The sequence below is a fragment of the Muntiacus reevesi genome, unplaced genomic scaffold, assembly GCF_963930625.1.
Source record: "Muntiacus reevesi unplaced genomic scaffold, mMunRee1.1 SCAFFOLD_127, whole genome shotgun sequence".
NCBI classification, from domain to species: domain Eukaryota; kingdom Metazoa; phylum Chordata; class Mammalia; order Artiodactyla; family Cervidae; genus Muntiacus; species Muntiacus reevesi.
In genome coordinates, this window is record NW_027078012.1 from 96,822 (window position 1) to 104,883 (window position 8,062).

The 8,062-nt window shown below is 45.5% G+C and overlaps 1 long non-coding RNA gene across 1 annotated transcript; it reads left to right on the forward strand.

Annotated features, from left to right (window-relative positions):
• The first annotated feature begins 255 nt into the window (after positions 1 to 255).
• LOC136155388 (uncharacterized) lies at positions 256 to 3,387 on the forward strand. The gene is made up of 3 exons (XR_010660795.1): positions 256 to 354; positions 1,657 to 1,710; positions 2,792 to 3,387. It is a non-coding gene; the product is annotated as an uncharacterized lncRNA (long non-coding RNA).
• The last annotated feature ends 4,675 nt before the right edge of the window (positions 3,388 to 8,062 follow it).

An 8,062-nucleotide genomic window follows, 5' to 3' on the forward strand; every position in this document is an offset into this window, starting at 1 on the left:
TACATGGGAGTTAGTCCAGCAGACTTGGTGAAAGGCTGGTGAGGGGTAAACATTTTTACAGAACCAAGGAAAGCCCTTTACCTGTATTTTCCTTTCCATGTGTATAGTAGTTATTCATCTCTTCAGCAAATACTTGTTGATTCACTAAGCTACCATGCATGAGAAGTATATCTGCAAACTCAGTATTTTTTAGGTATAATAAACATCACTACTTTGAGAAAAGAAAGCATTATGGTTTATGTCAACTTTATTTTTCAGTGCCAGCTCCTGTTGAACATCAGATCTGTCCTGCTGTGTGTGTTCTAATGAAACTTTCATTTGATGAAGAGCATAGACATGCAATGAATGAACTCGGTAAGATAAAAATGTTTCTTAATGCCATAGAAGAATCCTGAAGATTTTTTGTCATTGTTGAATTAGGATATAAGGTCACTAACTTCTATTACCATCTGTTTCTTCCTTGTAGCAAGTGACTGGTTTCAAGAGAAGACAATGTCCTAAGTGACAGAAACTGCTACCCTTTTATAGCCTAACTTGGGTTTTTAAAATCTTAGCCAGAGATGGGTGAAAATAATTAAATAAATGGGCCACTCCTGCCAATATTGTCAAGGTAGACTCTGGGTGACAGTTGGTGGGAGGGTAATTTGAATCGTTTTGAGATGTGATGATGTGGAGCTTTGTAATTATTTTTGAACTCAGTCACTTCTGATGGACACAGGAAGGAATTATTATTAAGATTCTCATTTATCTTCATGGTCATCCGTACTTTACTGGATTTTCATGATAAGCAGTGTGTTTGGTATCTCTGAAACTCGTCAATAATGGAAAAAGCATTATTCTCTAATTTATGTTAGAAAGCATTCCATTAATTTTGGAAGGATTACTCTCAGTATGTATTCTCACATACTCTGAACCTTACAGAACCTGCCTCTGTGGCCCCCATTTTTCATGTGATGGTTTCTCTTTGGTTTCTAGGTTCATTTTGCACATGTGGTATTTGTAAGTTGCATCATGCTGAGCCATCTCATGTGAACCTGGATAGCTGTAGTCGTGCCACAAGCAAGAAGCACGCACTGAGTCTCCATCTTGGTGTAGCTGTGCCCTTGCTTTCTGTGCTGTTTATGTTACCTTTCATTCCAGGCCCCGCTTTGCATCTCTGCCACCCTTACCATTTTCATTCATCATTTATCTTAAAAGTGACAAAGTTGTGAGTTTCTTAAGACGCAGAGAACCTGAACGGCTGAGAATGAGAGCTGTCCCCTTGAGACCGTCATTTTGGGAGGCTGTGTGTACTTGGTCTCCGCCGGCCCCCAGCTGCACGTTTCTCCCCACAGGCCCTAGCCCACTTGATTCTCTTCCCTTGCTCCCCAGGTTCCTGTGAAATTGAGTATGCACTTGTGAGTTCTCCCCTCCTCAATACAATCCAGCATTGGTGAAATTTCAAGTTTGGGTGGTTTTTTTGGTTTTTTTTAACACTCATAATAATGAGAAAAATAATGAACAAACAGGAAAACTAATCCAGTTTTAAGCTCCCACAAATGTTTTCTCTAAATGTCCCTGTGTTCCAATGAACTGTAGACTAGGACTGACCCACATTAATCATCTGAATTTCCAAGTGAAATCTAGACTCAGTATTTGTTCCTCTTCCTTCTTCAGGTAGGAAGGCTACCCGGGGCATTTCATCCCAGGAGCTATGGCAGGGGCTTTCAGGTGAGGAGCAGGATGGGGCCTATGGGGGTGTTACTGTGGGGATGTAGCCACAGGGGATTACCTTCTCACTCCTAGCCTCTGACTTTGCATTGGAGCCAAAGAAGAAACTAGGTGTGTAGACTGTGGATAGATGCAGTCAGGTAGCACAAGGGATCTGACAGTGAGGGATAGGAGGAAAGAAGTCCCAAGTAGATGAAGAAAAATTCCTAAGCCCAGTCAGCTAGGACTGTCTTTTGTAGATGCAAGAAAATTCTACAACCATTAGGGTCATTTAAGTTTGCAACTATTAGTGTTGCAAGTTTTAGACTATAATACCAGGAATGTACACATTTATTAATTTCCAACTCTGTCCTAGAAACTGTGCTAGGCACTAGATAACAAAATGAAATCCAGTAAGTGGCCCAGGTGATTCTTATGGGACTAAAAATGCCAAAGCTTCTCTCTTTCTGGCCTCTTAAAAAATACAAAGTCTTTTACACTAAATTTCATTCTGCTCAACAAAATAAATTATATGCTCTTGTTCAAGTTATTTGCTTATATCCTTACCCGATTAATAGAGTCTCTGGTGCTAAATATTCAGTTTTTGTTTTACTAGATACAGAAACCTCCACCATAAACTCCTAGTTCTATTAAAACAGACACTGGCCCTGCCTATATTTCTAGATACTTTAAACAATTTTTACAATCTTTTTCTATTAAACATATTATAAGTGTTCCTTATAATCCACAGACACGAGACATAGTCGAACGAGCACCTCACACACTAAAGTTACAAATAAAAAGAACTTAAAGAAAGGGGAATACACAGGAACACTGCTGTCTTCCTTATCCAGAGCAGACTTTACTAGATTCCAACATAAGATATTTTCTCAACCCATCACTATTGTTAATACAGCTTTATTCGTTTTAAAGTTTTTAAACCTGCCACAGGGAAATATTTTAACCAGGGCAGAAAGGCATTTCGAGGAACTGAAGGACACGTCTCTTCCCCTGCCCATTTGGTACCAAGACGGGTTAATGAAACAATGGAAATCTGGGAAACTAATCTTACAGGGAAAAGGATATGCTTGTATTTCCCCAGGTGGATCCAACAAACTTTTTCCTCGGAAAATTCGACCCAAGGGGGCCCCCGACATTCAAAATGGAAACAACAAAAGCTCCAAGAGGAAGACGTTCCAATACAGGCCATGGCTGCGCTAAAGATCTCCAGAAAGCACCACCCTCAGTGACATCTGTAAGGCATAGTTCCGGCCAGGCAGAAAAGGAGAGCCGACCTCAACAGAAGTAGGTTGCCTTTGTTCAGGCAAGGAGGGGCGACAGTCGGCCTAACGACAAGGCTGAGCACCGAGAGGGATCAGGGAGGCTTCATACTTATAGGGAGGTTTGTGGAAGCAATAAGGGAAACGTCAATCAGGCGGGATATTTTAAGTATTCTTTTGTTGAGATGACACTCTATAGTTGGGCAGAGGGTGATAAGTCTTCTGGGCGGGTGTAGGGGGTGGTAGGTTTCCGGACAGGGGGTGATAAGTCCCAGATAGATGCAACTGGCCTGGAGCATCAGGATGGAACTAAAATTATGCTTTGTTTTCTCCAAAGTTAGATGATTCAGCAAGGGGCCTTTGAGACTGTTGCTCTCTTTTCTAGGCCCAAAAGACTCCTTCATTCCAGACCCTGAAATCATAAAAAAAAGGGGGCGGGGGGGAGAAGGGCGCCTTATCTCTCTGGCTACTTCCTGCCGGATGGTGCGACGGTTTTGGGTCTGGAATGGAGGATCGTCCTAGGGCCCACAGTCTCCTTTTTTCTGAGCTTGAGGTGAGGCTCTCGAGAAGAAGAAAACAGTCTTGACCTGATCTCAAGAGATGGCCCGAATCCGTTCTTGGAGAAACCTTTGAAAGAGATTAAAGAGACAGGGTCCAGATAAGAGGAATAGAATGATAAATACTAATGGCCCCAGAAAGGGAGCAGCCAAGGGAGGATCTGTGGGAACAGGTTTTGGGGAATGTAAAGGTTTTCTAACTCTTTCTGCGGCATTCAATTCTGTCTCTAAGTTCTCTGACTCGACCCTGGACTATCCCCGTTTCATTAGCAAAATAGCAGCAGTCCTCTCCTAGGAAAAGGCAGGTCCCTCCCTTTTCTGCAGTGAGAAGGTCCAGGGCTCGCCTATTTTGTAGGGCCACAGAAGCCAATGAGTTAATTTGTTTTGGGATTGAAACGAAGGACTCTACTACCTGCTCCATGTCTTCATTAAGTTCTTGGGACAGCTTGTAATAGAAATGGGCAGAGGTCGAGATGCCTCCCATCCCGGTGCCTTAGGGCTGCTGCTATCTATGCCAGTCCCAACCAGGAGGCGGGGGGGGGGGGGGGGGGGGCGATGACAGCTCATCTTTTTCTGTGGGAAAGTTCCCCTTGGGGGGTAAACTCTTTGTTCTAGCTCTCCCTCTTCGAGGAATGTTAGGCCTGGGGTCAGGAAGACCAAGATGCAGGGTCCAGGGGGGTCTAAGGGGAGGCATGAATATGCATAGGTCCCACAGAGAATGAAGATTCCTGGATTGGTGCAATTATTTGTGCTGTTCCAGAGAACCCAAGTGGAACAGAAGGAGGGAGTGGAGTTTGTAAGACCAGTGCAGTTGGGACTAGAGTAGTCAATACAGGTTAGGTTTGAAGAGGCTGAGAGTAAGGACATTGTCAGAGACTGGCCCAATGAGTTGTGTAGTTTTCTGTTGGGAAGGGGAAGTACAGTTGCCCTGTGACAGCCAGGTTGAGGGTAAGGGAATGGCTCTGTGTGGTGAGGGAGAGAGTGACATGCATATCCAACACTGGGATGTGTGTGGTGTGTACTGGAAGAATTGAAAGGAAGAGTTGAGAAGGCGGGGAAGGTGTTGGTTGCCAGAGGTAGGTTTTAGGAGAGGCCGTAATTGGGAAAGGAGGTCTAGGTGTTTGTAAGGCTCAGGGGTCAACTGTAACCGGGAAATTATGTTCTTTGTAACTTGTTCTTGTTTCTTTTCCCGATTTTGATCTAGTACCCCACCCCCGTCTGAGTACCCCCAGTGGGTAATGGGATAGAAACATATGTTTCTTCCATTTGGCTTATGGCAGGTACTCATGAAACTCCCTCTCTTTTGTACTTTGACAGTGAGTAGGGATTTGGACTTCCCGCCCCTGAGGTTCATGTCATGGTGCATGGTTTTGGAGCTGTATTGTAACATGAGGAATGTACGTAGGAATAAATGTCTGAGCAGGGGCAGGGAGTAGCCAGGAGGCTGGGGAGTGCAGCAAGGATAAGGAGCAGGGGAGTCATGGGGCTGTTAGTTAGACAGTACAGAGGAAATAGCACCCTAGGAGTAGAACCCAGCTAGCAATGTAGGCGATACCCACGGAAAGATGAAGAATAGGTGGCCAGTCCTGAGGGGAGACAGTTACTAGGCCTACAGCAAGGATTAAGATTAGGAGTGCAGCTATAGTTAGAGAGACAGGGAGAGGTCAGTCAGGGTGAGGGGCAGAAGGCCCCAAGTTGGTGGTGATTTGAATCTGAGGAGGAACAGTGCTCATTAGGATGTAGAATGATGTAGAGAATGAGAGTAAAGAAATCAATTTCGTCTGGAGTCAGGTTGTAGAAGGTTCCCTGGAGCCACAGTTGAGACACCAGTGCAGTCAGGTCTTTGAAGGAAGTTCCTGTTGGGGCGCTGATCCAGAGGTCTTGTAGTAGTTGGGTCAGGAGCAGTTGTAGGTTGAAGAGAGTCCAGGTCATTCAGTGTCCTCTCCGATAGTTGGCAGGGGTTGTCACTGGGTGAATTTTAAGGAGGTGGGTGCTGTGCGGGAGACCTGATAGGTGTCATTTAAGGAGGGCAGCGCAGGATTGGAGGTGACCCATTTTAGACGAGAGAGGTGTACCCAGGAGGCGACCTTTTTGAGTTTAGCTGCAGTTGGGGCAAGGAGGATGACTTTGAATGGTCCCTGCCACTGTGGGGTTAGGTCACCCTGGGGATGATCAGACAGATAGACCATGTCCCCAATTTGTAAAGGGGGCAGGGAGGCTTGGGGGTCAGGGGCAGGCAGATTGTGACTGATGTATTTCCAGAGGGCATTGCGGAGTTTCGTCAGCAGAGGGGGGAGTGTAGGAAGCTTGGTATGGGAGGAGGCTCAGGGGGGAGTCCAGGAGGGAGCATGGGCCTTCCATACATCACCTCAAAGGGGCTCAGCCCCAGGGGCTTTCTGGGCAAAGCCTGTATTCTGAGGAAAACAATTGGTAAAAGTTTACTCCAATTCAGATGTACCTCGAGGGTTAGTTTGGTAAGGGTTTTTTTGATTGTTCTACTCACCCTTTCTACCTTTCCTGAGGACCGGGGAGGGTATGGAATGTGAAATTTCCAGGGTGTCTGTAAGAATTGAGGAAGTTGTTGGGTGCCCTTGGATGTAAATTCTGGGCCATTATCAGACTGTAGGGATGAAGGCAGGCCAAACCTGGGGATAATTTCTGTGAGGAGGATTTGGGCCACTGTGTGGGCTCTTTTGTCTGTAGTGGGAAATGCTTCTACCCATCCCGAAAAGGTGTCCCGCAGGAGGCTCCGAGGACCGCGGCCCCGGGCCAAAGCGACACACCTCCGGAGCCACGTGAACCCTGAGTAGCAAACGGGATGGTGGGGGGCGGTGGGGGGGGAGCGGTGCGGCGCCGCTCGCTGCCCCACCCAGCTCCCGCAGGCTCGCAAGGCCGCTCAGGTTCCCAGAAGCGCCCCGGGCCGGGCCAGGCGGGTGCTGGCTGGGGGTGGCGGTGTGCGGGGCTGGGGCGGCGTCGGCTGCTCTCCGAGCTGCAGGGCCTGGCCGGCCGGAGTCCAGTCACGGGTCGTGCGCCTGGCTCAAGTGCAGCGCGCGCCCCCCGTGGAGAGCTGCGGTTCAAGGCCCGACCAGCAGGTCAGAACAAAAAGGGAGGTGCAATGCAGAGCTCTTAGGGCGCCTGGCAGCTGCCTCGGTCTAAGGACATACCACCCTGAACGTGCCCTGTCTCCTCTGATCTGGGAAGCTGAGCAGGTTCGGGCCTGGTTAGTACTTGGATGGGAGACCGCCTAGTAGTTAGACAGTTTTTTTATTTTTCTGAATGCTTACTTCAGAAAGTTAGAATTGGATGACTGTAAACAATAAAACGAATAATATTTTCATAATGTTAAGAATACAGAGTTGGATATTCTTTTTCCTGTTCTACCACAGCTAACTGGAAGTCAGTTGTAGTAAGTGTATATATATATATATATATATATATATATATATATATATGTGTATGTATAATTTTTCTTCTTCTCTATATGAATTTGCAAAGAGGTTTCTCTTAAAATACTGTGTTAATGTGCTATACATTTACCCCAGACTCTGTCTTCAAGTTGGTTCTGCCTAAGACTCATATTCAGACTTGACAAACTGGTATGTTTACTCATGCAAATGTTCTCTTAAGTTATGTGAATGAAAGTGTATTTGCTAGAAAACCTGCCTTTCTTCAAGATTCATGTCAATCATTTTGTGGCCGGAGACAACTCACCCGGTGCTTAGGTTTTCGCAGAGTACATGTTGTAGGTGAGGGGCCTGGTGCTATTCTCTTCAGTTTTGAGACATTTCCTTTCTCTAATTAACAGACTGCTGGTAGTTATATGACATCTGGCCAAAGACTAGCAGGGGGACACTCTTTCCGCCCCCTTCTGATGCCTATGTCAGAGGCTTTCTCTATCTCCTTTATACTTTAATAAAACCTTATTACGAATAAGTCTCGATTTGAGAACACATTACCAACATATACTGGTTTCCAAATAACTTTTCTAAAATACTGTAGAAAAATTTCATATCATGATCCTTCTGGTAAGCTGTGAAATTTCTTCAAAAACACTAGATTTATTATTTCTCGCATTATCAACTCACAGCCTATACCACAAGCTGAGGTTTTTTTATATAAATGGGACTAAAAAACGCCGAAGCTTCTTTCTGGTCTGTTGAAAAATACAAGTCTTTTACACTAAATTTCATTCTGCTCAATGAAATAAATGATATGCTCTTATTCAAGTTATTTGCCTATATCCTTACCCCATTAATATAGTCTCTGATTCTAAATATTGAGTTTTTGTATTCCTAGACACAGAAACCTCCACCATAAACTCCTAGTTCTGTTAAAACAGACACTGGCCCTGCCTATATTTCTAGATACTTTAAACAATTTTTGCAGTATTTTTCTATTAAGAAAAAACGCCTCAGGGTGGTCCTCTCTCAGGGTCCTTGCCCCTGAGCCTGGGGGCCAGCGAGGGGCTCCACACTCCCAGGCCAAGGCAGAACCACATGCACACGTCTGTTCCTGCCCCCTGCACCGTCAGAGAGC